We start from the raw sequence: 12,457 nt of genomic DNA on the forward strand, positions 1-12,457 counted from the left end.
GCTGACAGAGGGGTGGCGTGGTCTCTGTCCCTCGCTGGGCCTAAAGCCGGATTGGCTGTTTGAGCGCCGTGGGCTAGTTGTTGGCTTAAGCCAGGCTGGCCTCAGTGTTGTTCTTTGCAGTCATAAGTGTCCTCGGAAGGCTGATGGTGCGGTGGAGGGGTTGGACTGGTTTAACAGGAAAGAAAAGAAGAAACGGCTGGCTTGGGAGGGAGGCGGGGAACGCAGGATGAGTGACCAGGAGGAGACAACCTCCAAGCCAGAACTCCACCAACAGTCAGCGGGCGCCTTTCCCTGCCCCATGACTGGTGATGAAAATTCCAGCTCCGGGGGCCCAACCCAGGGAAAGGCTAGGACCCGAGGGGAGAACATGCACACAGCCTTGTAGCCTCGTCTGGACTCCCGTGCTGACCCAGCAGCTGGAAGGTGGAGGAGCCTCCAGGTCCGACCTCAGAGCCGAGGCCCGTGAGACTGATGCTCCCAGCTCAGAGCAGTGCTAGCAGTCGACATCCTCAGGAATTAAGTGACTAGACTTTGACAGGCAGGGTGGGGTGGGGCGGGTGGCGTCCCTGCTCCTGGAGTGTGGAAGGAAGTAGAGAAATGTGGGGAAGGACAGCTGTGACATCTGGGACCCTTTGGTTCCCCGCAGGGCAGGGCTTGCTTCTCAGCCTCGAGACGCGCCCTTCCAAACTAAAGCCATTCTGCCACCTCCACCCAGGACATTGACCTCACCACCCATCCCTGAGCCTGTGCCTTTGGTCCCGGGACTCAGAGAAGAGTGTCTGTGACTCAGAGAATGGGTAAACTGTGCTGTCCCACAGTTTACCCATTCTGCTCACAGGGACGCTGATCCTGCCATTCAAAAAGCATATCCCCATGTTCTGTCTTTAATCCTCGGATGACCCATTTTCCACACATGAAAAGTGAGGTTCCAACCATGAAATAAACCCGTCGAAGGCCACATGTCTGACAAATCTGGAGATCAGGAAGTAAAGACAGGAGTGCAGGCTCTGGGCCTTGGGCTACCTCTCCAGGGTGCAGCAAAGAGACTTACCTTACAGGCAGTCCTGCTTCATGTCTCTTGACGGTTTTTGGCAAGAGCGAGATTTCACCTCCGACATCGTCTGTGTAATCGGATGATTAAAGAGTTTTAACTCGGCGGGATATGAACATGAACCCATTATACATTTCCTCAATCAGTGCCTTCAAAAGGCCGGTCCAGTTGAGAACTCCAATCTCCCATCTGCTGGAAACTTCAGCTCCTGACTGCGCAGGTCAGGTACCTGGAGGGTGTGGGTGGGCTTGGGGGTACATGTCTGCCCCTTTCCCTGCTCCCCCAACTGTGGCTCCTTGGTCAGGAGGGAAGGGTGATGGGGGCATAATTGGATCCTAGGACCCCTGCTCCCTCACTCTTCGAGGGGTGAATACAGAGGAAGCTTAACTAGTCACCCGTCAGGGAAGCCTCCCTGGTCTCACTTCGGCTCCGAGGCTGCTGACACCAGCTGGGGGGACACCGTCCCCACCCACATGCATGTGCAGGGGTGAGCTCACCACAAAGCTAAGAAAATGCAAACTTTATGGTCCCTCCTCACCTACACAAGCCCCTTCCAAGTCTGCCGACCCAATTTTTATTCTTTTTTTTTTTAAGGTTTTATTTATTTATTTGACACACACAGAGAGAGAGAGAGAGAACACAAGCAGGGGGAGATGCAGGCAGAGGGAGAGGGAGAAGCAGACTCCCCGCTGAGCTGTGCAGGGAGCCCCGATATGGGGCTCGATCCCAGGACCCTGAGATCATGACCTGAGCCGAAAGCAGATGCTTAACCAACTGAGCCAGTCAGGCGCCCCTGTGTTTCTTTTCTTAAAGACGGCCTTCAAAATGGGATCAGCTCGATGTCTCCACAACATTTGGATCTGTCCTGGATGTGGTCCCTTGGGGGTTGGGATCCGCTTCCCCCAAGACTTCTTCATCACTGAAGACCCCTCAGAAAGCAAAGCTATGTTTTCTTTCCTTCTTTTTTAAAGATTTTATTTATTTATTTGAGAGAGAGACAGAGAGAGAGAGCAGGAGGGGAGGAGCAGAGGAAGAGGGAGAAAGCGGACTCCCCACTGAGCAGGGAGCCCGATGCGGGACTCGATCCCAGGACCCTGAGATCATGACCCCAGCTGCAGGCAGACGCTTCACCGACTGAGCCACCCAGGCGCCCAGCAGCCATGTTTTCCTATAGGCCAACAGTGCCGGGCACCCCCACGATCTTGTCTGGGGACCAGAGCCCCTCGGGTGTCCCCTGGCTGCCTGGGAAGCCCGGACAGCCCCCAGCTTTGGCTTGCCCTGTGCCCTCTGTCCTCCACCTTGAGGAGCTGTGGGAACTGTCCTCCACACACTCTCAGGCCACAGGAGTCCGGGCTGGGGGTGGTGGGGAGAGGGTTACCACTGCCTTCTCCCCAGGCCTCCACACCGTGTCTCCTCTCCGTTCTGCAGCCCAGCCTCACCCAGCCAGCAATCAGATGCCTACCTCCCACTCCTGAAGATACCTCCATTCTCCAAAAATGATTCTTCCAGAGCACTGCCACTCTGGTGGTTGTCAGGGGGAGGGGGGAGGGCACCCCTCAGCCCGGATGCTGTATCCCACCAACCTCTCCTCCCACCCCCCACGCCTCTGCTGGGGGCCTGGGAGCAGGGGTTTGGCGGGAGCCAGTTGCTCAAACTCTCAGGCAGCCCTTGGGATGGGAATGCGGGGGAGGGGAGCTGAGCCAACTGTTGGCATCTCTCTGTAGAATGCGGGAGACTTAGTACCTCATGGTGTCAGTTGCGGCCACTGTTTCCATGGCCACAGGAAAAGATCACTCGACACCCTATTACGGCACGTTATGAGTGGGTTACACCCCCAGCTACAGAGCTTATTGCCAAACACCGCTTCTTAGTGCCGGACCACACGAACTTTTGCTAGATACTACAAAATTCTCATGATTTTTCCACTGCGGCAAAATGGCCATCTACTTGATTACAATGTGCTCCCGACTGCAAGGAGAGCAAAGGGCTCTTCCTTCCAGTCTCCCTCATCATCCAAACCACCAAGTCAAGCAAAGACATGTTCATAACCACCTAACTCGGGGCACTGCCCCACCCCGACACTCCACTAGCACATCAGCTCCCCAGCCCTCTCTCAGTCCTGACACCCCTGCTCCCAAGTCATGTGGCTCCTTCCCAACAACTTCCCTGTGACTCCGATGAACGAATTGTCTGATTTGGGGTCACATGGGTTCTCTCCTATGTCGTTGGCGGGTCCTCCACCTCAGTCCCTGAAGTCACCTCCTCTAGGGCTTAGCCTTAATCCCAGGATAGAGGGACACCCAGAACTCTTGCCACAGTCTTCGCCAGGGCAGCTGGTGGCCCCAGGTGAAACAAGGCCTGAAGGATTGTGAAGTGGCCTTAAGGCCTGCAGCAAAAGGCTCCAGACCAACTTTGGCAGGCCCTGAAAAGGGAAAAGGAGAGACCCAGTACTGAGCACTTCATCCTCAACACTGGCCCCAAGTCATGGAAGCTTTTCTGGCCCTTGGAGAAGAGATCCAACCTGGTCTCCATCTTGGTGGCTTCCTGGGACCTGATGCCCAAGCACAGGGCAACGGCCATATATACTGAGGTGGTTGGACTGGATGATCATGAAACATCTCAAGAACCAGAGCCCATCCCCGAAACTGGTCCTTCCAAGAGTCACTGCCTTCCAGTAAAAGGCCAGAGGACACACCCTATGATAACATGGCTGTCTAAAACGTTCCTTCAAGAACTAGAAAGGTGGCAACATCAGTAGATACGTTAGTTTTTTTGTTTTTTAAAAAGGGAGAGATTTTTGCCCATTGACAGCTGATGGGTGGGAATGTGTGGAGAGGCAGGCACTGGAAGGGGGGACCAGGGGGAGCCAGGCTTCTGTGTCTGGCAGGGGAGATCCAGGCCCAGGAGAAGGGGTTCCTTTGATTGGGAGGAGAGGAAGCTCTTGTAAGAGAATTAGAGAGAGATGGGATGGGCGTGGGGGCAGGTACATTTGGGGATTTCTGGAAATCTCCATTGGAGTTTTCTGTTTTCTCAATAAAATAGGGAGTGAGATCATCTTTGGAGCAGGTAGGGGAGGAAGGAAGGAGCACTGTTTTACTGGGCACTTCCTGCATGCCAGAAACTATACTAAGCACTTTACTCATGAAAGTTCATTTAGTATCCTCAACAACCTTATGAATCAGATACTATTATAACTCCATTTTATCAACACTAACGTTAGGCTCCGAAAGGTGATATGACCTACCCAAGGTCACCTGGTTATTTTTAAGATTTATTTATTTATTTATTTGAGAGAGAGCATGAGTCGGGGTGAGGGGGGCACCCAGAGGAAGAAGCAGAAGAGAGCCTGAAGGCAGGGCTTGATCCCAGGACCCCGAGATCATGACCTGAGCCAAAGGCAGATGCTTAACCAACTGAGCCACCCAGGTGTCCCGGTCACCTGGTTATTAAATTATAGGATTATAATTTTCCCAAGGTCCTAAATTCTATGCTATTAATAAAGAGGCAAACACCAATGGGACCAAGTCCCTGAAGAAATGGAAACCGCTTTAGAGAGCTGGGGGTCCAGCCTCTTCCTCCAAGTAGGAGTAAGAGGTGCAGTCTGCAATTGTTCGCTGGGAAGAAGAGTCTGCCAAAGATCTCTCCCTGTGTCCTCCGTGTGGTCAGGGATGAGGATGGCCAAGTGTCTGCCAGTAGCAAGAGGAGGGGGATGAGGAGTGAGGTGAAGATTTGAGGTGATTCTGGTGAGTGTGGGGTCAGAAAGGAAGCTCAGGAGGAAGGAAGCCTCTATAGAATCGCAGATCCTCCAGGGTCCAGAGTCCCTGAGTGTGGAGACCTTAAGGAAAGCACCACTCTCAGACCTTGAGAACCCAGCATGCAGTGAAGCAGGAGACTAACAGACCACACAGCAGGTAGACAGGAGGGGTCACCACAGGGCTCGGGAGGGAGGGAAGGAGGGTGCTGGTGGGAACTAGGGTTGGGCCAGAGGCCTGGGACCTACAGGCAGTGCTGGGGGCCAGTTCAGCCTCTGCTGGGGGCTAGGGCCACTTCCTCCCCACACCGGCCAAAGCAGATTGGGATTTCGGATGACTTGGATTTGTCCGTTCAGAAAATGCGTAAAGCAACCACCAGAGAGCTGAGGGCCACCAGCCTTTCCACTCAGAGTCCTGACAGGTGCAGAGGCCCCATGATGCACGGCTATTTGCTCTCGTGCGGCCCGGCAGTCCCACCGCAGGGGCCAGGAAGGGGGACGGAGCTCAACCAGGGCATCTGGTACAGGAGGGCTGGCAGGAGGACTGCAGCTGTTGGCAAGACAGTAGTTCTCCTTCGGCCTCGGTCACTCTCAACCTCTTCCAACACCTGCCCACCAGCAGTGGTGGCCATCAGCCCCCTCGCACACCAGCGAGGAGCTGACGGTGGAACCAGAGCAAGGGAACCCTTTCTCCAGGTTGTGTCAGCACCTCTGGGCCAGATGTGGCAGTTGCGTGCCCTCCAAGCCCACACCCAGGGTCACCCCAGCAAAAAGGCTGCACGCACAGGCCCCACGGAAACGCAGCCATGGGCCAGGCACCTGTGGGGGGGGGCGTGGCCCTCCTCGTCCAGCCCCAGCTGATTGGATCAGGCATCACCACCTGACTCAAGCCCAGCCACGCCATTGGTTGATGGGCAACCAATGAGACACCCTGGTACAAAAAGAGGAATTGGGCCAATTGGATTCTCTCTCTTGGAAACAGGAACAGGGATGTGCGGAGTGAACGGAGGTGCTCAGGCGACAGGGCTGAAGTTAGAAGGACGAGGGGGAGAAGGGAGGAGGGGTAGAACCGGGTCAATACGGGGTCATGGTACGCCAAAGATAAGAGGCAGGAAAAGAGGAGAGAGGAATGAGGAGTGGAGTCACAGAGACAGCTGTGCCTCCAGGAAGGAGGTGGAGACCCCCAAAACTGGCCTGGATTCCGAGGGCCCGAGGGCCCTAAGCTCCTCTGGCCTCATTCGCCTGAGCCCCTGGGAGCAAGCGCCCTCCACTCAACCCAGCTGTCTGCAGCAGGCTGCATAGGCCTCTGCTCCCACCCCGGAGAACCCGCCGACGGAGCCACTCTCCCATAGGCAGCACGGATAATCGTGGGCAGATTCTCCCCAGTCAACCCCCATTTTCCGTCGTTCCCTCACTGTGTCGTGAGTTGTGAGGATTTGGGGAGATAAATATGACCTTGTTTGCGCCCCTCCCACTTCTCCTCCCCTGGAAGCTCCCCTGGCGCTAGTGACTTGCTTGACCAGTGGAATGTCAGAAGGGACCTTCAGGGACTTTTGAGGCAAGACTATCATAAGAAGCTTCTCACCTTCTGTCAGAGCCTCCTCGACCCTCTACGACCCTAGGCGTCGGTGTTGAGAAGTCACCATGCTGAAGAGGCCATGTGAGACTGCACCTGTTGACTACCCCAGCTGAATATAGCCGTGGAGCCACCCACTTCAAGTTGTCAGATGCAGGAATCAGGTCCTCTTTAGCTTATATTCCAACCCATCTACCCTGAATACGACCCAGTACCTTTGTCAGTGCCGTAGGAAACAGAAGAATCACCCAGCAGAGCCCTGTCCAAGTTCCTGTCCTGCAAAACCATGGGGTACCAAATGCCTGTTGTAAGCCACTATGTTTGTGTACTTAATTTTGTGGTCATGGATAACCACAGTACACCTCTCCACTAAGGAAGTCCTCTAAACCTTTGCCAAGAGCTTTGAAAGAGCTCAGGTCAGGGCGCCTGTGTGGCTCAGATGGTTAAGCATATGCCTTCGGCTCAGGTCGTGATCCGGGATCGAGTCCCACATCAGGCTCCCTGCTCAAGTGCAGAGCCTGCTTCTCCCTCTGCCTCTGCCATTCCCTCTACTTGTGCTCTCTGGCTCTATCTCTGTCAAATAAATAAATAAAATCTTAAAAAAAGAAAAGAAAGAAAGACCTCAGGTCAGCAACTCACCAACAGGTGGTTTCTGAGCAGGATTCTGCCCAGAAAAGGCCGAGTACACAGATGTTGTTTTTGCCTACTTTTTCTAGTAGCCACATCTGATTTTCCTTTGGGGATCCACCTCTCTCCACCCTCAACCCATATCGTGTGTGTGGAGCTAACTCCTGCCCCCGCCTGGTAGAGTCTGTGACCAAGGCGGGTTCAATGAGGGTCAGCCCTAGGACCTTTGTTAGAGGTAGTAACAGGAAGACACCGCACTGGTCTTTGTGCTGGGGTTGCCAAGCTGGCAGGATGGAAGCCCACAGGTGCTGCAAACCATCTCTGCCACCACTTGGGAAGAGTCTACCTGAGAATACAATCAGTACAGTTCAACACAGAAGAAAGCAGAAATGAAATAGTGAGGGAGAACAATTCCAAACACACGTTGTGGGCACTTGGATCTATCCAAGCCCGAAGCCAGTAACTGCTGAACTTTCCAGTTACATTAGCTGATATATTCCCCTATTTTATCAAGCTAGTTTGAGTTTACAATATCCTGCTCATTCAGCTCTGCTAGTTAAAATTGTACTAATTTTTCATGACTAGTTTAAAATTCACCTCCTACAGGAAGACCTCCTTGTATTATATAGGGGATATTTATTGTTTGGGGTTTTCTATTGCCCAGAAAAGACTTCCTCACATACTTCTGAAAAAAATCTGCATTACCCCCACCACTCATTATCACCACCAATATGGCTGGACACACAGCCAGCCTGGCATCTTGTCTGACCCCTTCTTCCTGGACAGAGGAAATTGGGCCAAGGGTGGATCCTTGTCCCACACTGGGTCAGTGAGAACCCTTTGCCGGGGAACTTGAAATTTGAACCAAGACCTTCTAAACCTATCCATGAATGGTGTGGCAGCCACCTCTGCCAGGTGGACTGGGAAAGAGAAAGAACGGGTCAAGGGAGAAGAGAGTTGGAGAGAGAATTCCCTGAGTTGCTACAATGCTCCAGTCTCTGCCTCTAGGCTGTCCCTGAGACTCAGCTATATCTCCATCCTTGTGTCCTTATAATAAATTCTCCTTTTTACTCAAGTTCTCTCTCATGGGTGTCTGTTACTTACAATCTCCCTGGTCTCTAGAGTGCTTCAGTCCCATCTCCCTTCTCTTCTGGATCCATGTTGCCTTGGACCACACCCTACCTTGAGGATGACAGTAGGTTTCATCATAAATGCCAACTCCATTCAGTTGGTTGTGCCTGCCTTGAGTGCTGCAATGACAAAGATTCACAGGCTACTTCTGGGCTCAAGAAGAAAAATACATGGATTGATTGGCAAGGTCTGCCGTGGGCATGAAATGGGAGGGTACTGAGTGTCTACCACGTCAGTTCTCTAAATTTGTCACACACCCTTCCCCTTCCATACAACATCCAACTTAGTGCATCACCTGGTCTAGACTTATACATACTTGTTGCATGGATATATGACAAGAATGACTGTTTAAGAGACCCATTCAGGGAGATGAGTGACAGGAAGTGGATGATGTGAGCATGAATGGGACAGAAGAGACAGAGGCATCTGGTACTCTCAGTTTAGGAATCAAATACACAGGTGTGGTGGCAGGTGGGCTAGAGCACTCTTCTCTTCTCCATTTAAATCTTACTTATCCTACAAATTGCAATGCGAGCCTTCTTACCTGAAGGAAGATTTCTCTGATATGCCCCACTCTCATGTCTGAGGTCGACCTCTGCTCTAATCAGGATTCTTCTGATTGAAAGAGTTCAGGAGTCCAAGAGTATTACATCTCACTACAGGCATGGCTGTTTCTGGGTGCTCACATGAGGTGTCTCTATAAAATCCTCAGGTACGATTTCCTCTGTTGTCTTCATTCTCAGGTGGGCCCTCCCAAAATGGTTACAGAAATGGCCAGCAGCAGCTTCAAGACTTACTTATATCCTATCAACTTCACAACTCTAGGAAAAGAAAGTGCTTTTAAAAAACCAAAAAACAAAAAAGAGGGGCACCTAGGGTGGCTCAGTCAGTTAAGCATCTGCCTTAACTGACTGCTCAGGTCATGATCTCGGGGTCCTGGGATTGAGTCCCACATTGGGCTCTGCACTCAGTGTGGAGTCTGCTTGAGACTCTCTCCCTCTTGCTCTGCCCCTCCCCCCTGCTCTCTCTCCCTCTCTCAAATAAAAAAATAAATAAAATATTAAAAAAAAACAATTTCAACAACAGAAAATCCTAGGGCTGCTTCTTACTGGCCTGGACAAAGCCACCGATTCAACCCTGAATCGATTCCCAAACTCTTCCCAAATCTGTCTGGGGAGAACTGGATCATGTGGCTGCCCCTGAAGCCAGAGGGTGAAGTCAGCTCCACTGTATCTATTTGGACTGAGAATGGGAAGGGGCTATTCTCTACAGGAAAACAAGGAGGTTGTACCAGAAAAAGGGGTATGGGTGCTGCCATCCACACACTGTCCTTTATACTCCCTTGGACCCTGCAGTTTTCCCACCAAATCAGGAGCTCCTGGAGAACAAGGACTTGTCCTGCTTAACCTTTCACTACCAGCCGCAGCGCGGGACCCAACACACAGAAGTTCCCAGATCCCGCCCAGCTGAAGACTTGGCCCACGTCTCAGTGACAAAGTAAAATAACCGGAAAGGAATTCCCACATCATCCTCTTCCCAGACAAGAGACCCTACTGCAACTGTTCCCAACCAACCCCCCCCACCGGTCTGCTACAATAGAAGGCGTGTCTGCCCTTTTGTGAGTCTGCTTGGTTGCCCAACCTTTGTTTCTCTTCCTCCTGGTACCAGCCCTTCGCGTTTCCCTTATGAAGCCACACATTCTCATGTTCAGCCATGTGGTTTGTGCTGTTGAGTATAGTTGAGTGGGACTCACCTTGGGATACACCTTTGGTTGACTTGCAGGTTCCATCTTCTTGGCTACGTTGGTTGGTGGTTCAGGGATCCTAGGGTAAGCCAAGTAGAGCAACGAGAAATGAGGAGGTGAGAAGACATTTGACAGAATTTTGGAAAAGGGAAAAGTCAGCCCTCCTTCTCAGAACAGAGGAGCTACCTCTGTTCTCCTGGTTGGCATGGTGTGAGGATGCAAGGTCTGGAACTGCCCCCATCACAGCCACACTCTATGGAGCCAATGCTGCAGAGGGCAGAGAGAAGAGATGGAAAAACATGAGGTCTTAGTCATATCTGGAGCAGCCATATTACAACCCCAAGGTGGAGGAGGCATAAAATGGTCACATTTGGCATGACACAGGTCGGCACTGGGGCTGGCCACCTTCCTACCCTTAGCCAAACTTGAGTTCTAGAAGGAAGGTAGAAGGGAGAGTAGATGGGTAGTTCATTGTGTCACACTCTACCTCTGGATACTTCAGTTACAATAGTCACCTAAGTTGCTAAAGTCGATCTGAGTTGGAATTGCCTATTGCTTGAACTTGTACTGGTCCTGCTTGTTGCGCCCTTGTTGGGCTCTGGGCCCTACGCTTTCACTTTCTCAGGATTTTACTTCTGAGACTAGCACTTCCTCCTGCATCAGCTTCCCTCCTCATTCTCAAGAACTTAAACATGCTTCAGGGGCTGTGGTTCTCAGCCATGGCTGCGCATTAGAATCACCTGGGAAGCTGTAAAAAAAATTGCTAATACGTGGGTCTAACACCCAGACCCCAGAGAGAGACCAGAACATTGCTTTTTCGAGCATCCCTGGTAGTTTCAACGTGAAGCCAGGAGTGCGAATCGCTGTGAGAAGAATTGCTCATCTTGATCTTGCAAGAAGCTCTCCTTCGGTCTCAGATGCGCCTTTATTGCTCCATGCCTCTGCCCACCTTCACTGCAAAACTTCTTAAAAAATATTCTATCCTCACTGTTTCTAATTGCCTACCTTCAGTTCACTACTTTTTAGAATTTTGCAAGTTTGAAAAAAACCAATAAGGCAAACGCAAAACATAAAATAAAGACGAACGCAGACCTTTTATAAGGGCCCACGTCTCTTTGTTACGGCTCTACCCCAACGAAAGTCCCCACAGCCCAGAGAACACAACCGTTGCCTCTTTCAAGGTACACCCTGCTTGGGCAGAAGCACACAGGAAACGCGAAAAGTCATAGAAGGGGTCGAGGAATGGAACCAGTGGGGAAATTAGAGACGGCGAAATGCAACACGTTGATCTTTTCAGTTATTCTGGATAAAACCAGGTGCAACACGAACACTGACGTTTGCCCCCTTCCCAAGCTCCAGTAAAATGGCAGCAGAGGGATTTTTTTTTTTTTTTTTTTGATGAAACGTGTTCAAAGATTCCTTGCTCTCCCGTCAAGAGTCCATTTTCCCTCCACATTAATTCTGAGCCAGACAATGGAATGGGTCAGCACTTTACAGCTCTTGTCCCAAGCCTTCAGACGCCAGGGAATTACAGCTTTGGGCTTCTGCTTCTCGGGGTCCAGGCACTCTGTAATGAAGCTAGGCAGGATAACTGAATGGTGAGAGACCATGCGACAAAGAGACCCAGCCAATCCCCCAGCCACTGACACGTGAGCGCAGCCACTTTGGATGTCCCAGCTGCGGTGCATCCCCCAGGCGAATGTATCCTGGAGAGGGACTCCAGCTGATGCTACAGGGAGACTTGGCCAAATTGCAAAATCATCAGAAAATAAACAATTCTTCGTATTTTAAACTGTGATTTGAGGCAGTTTGTTACGTAACAGATAACCTAGATAGATTGAAGCCTATCCCACAAGTAGCAGGAACAAACCCCAGCATTAATAACCTCAGGGAAATGAAGTGTTGCAACCACGAAACATGAACAGGGCGCTATTAAGAAACATATATGCGGGGGCACCTGGGTGGCTCAGTCGTTAAGCATCTGTCTTCAGCTCAGGTCATGATCCCAGGGTCCTGGGATCAAGCCCCACATCGGGCTCCCTGCTCAGCGGGAAGCTTGCTTCTCCCTTTCCCACTCCTGCTGCTTGTGTTCCCTCTCTCGCTGTGTCTCTCATAAAATCTTTAAAGAAAGAAAAAAGAAACATATGTGCGGAACAAAAAAACAGCTCACAGCTCTTGAAATTAAAAATATGATAGGAGAAATTAAAAAAAAAAAAACCTCAATAGATTAGAAGAGAACGTTGAGGAAATTGACCAAGGGCAACATGATGGAAAAGAGGGAAGAAAGTAAAAGAAATTGGAGAACCAATCCAGGAGACCCCACGTTTAATCATCTCATCGGAGTTCAAAAACGAGACAGTAGATGAAATGAAGAGACGATAGTAATCATGAAATAATCTCGTAGTGAAGAACACGAGTTTCAAAAATTGGGAGTTCCTCCCTAAGAAGGCTGAACAATGAAAAAATGATGGTGGTGCATCCTTGTGAAGTTACAGAGCCCAGGGGGCAAAGGAAAGATCCTAAAAGCTTCGGGAGGGAACATCAGGTCATACGAAAAGAGCCAGGAATCCAAATGGC

Source organism: Zalophus californianus, chromosome 16 (genome assembly GCF_009762305.2).
Source record: "Zalophus californianus isolate mZalCal1 chromosome 16, mZalCal1.pri.v2, whole genome shotgun sequence".
Taxonomy (NCBI): Eukaryota; Metazoa; Chordata; class Mammalia; order Carnivora; family Otariidae; genus Zalophus; species Zalophus californianus.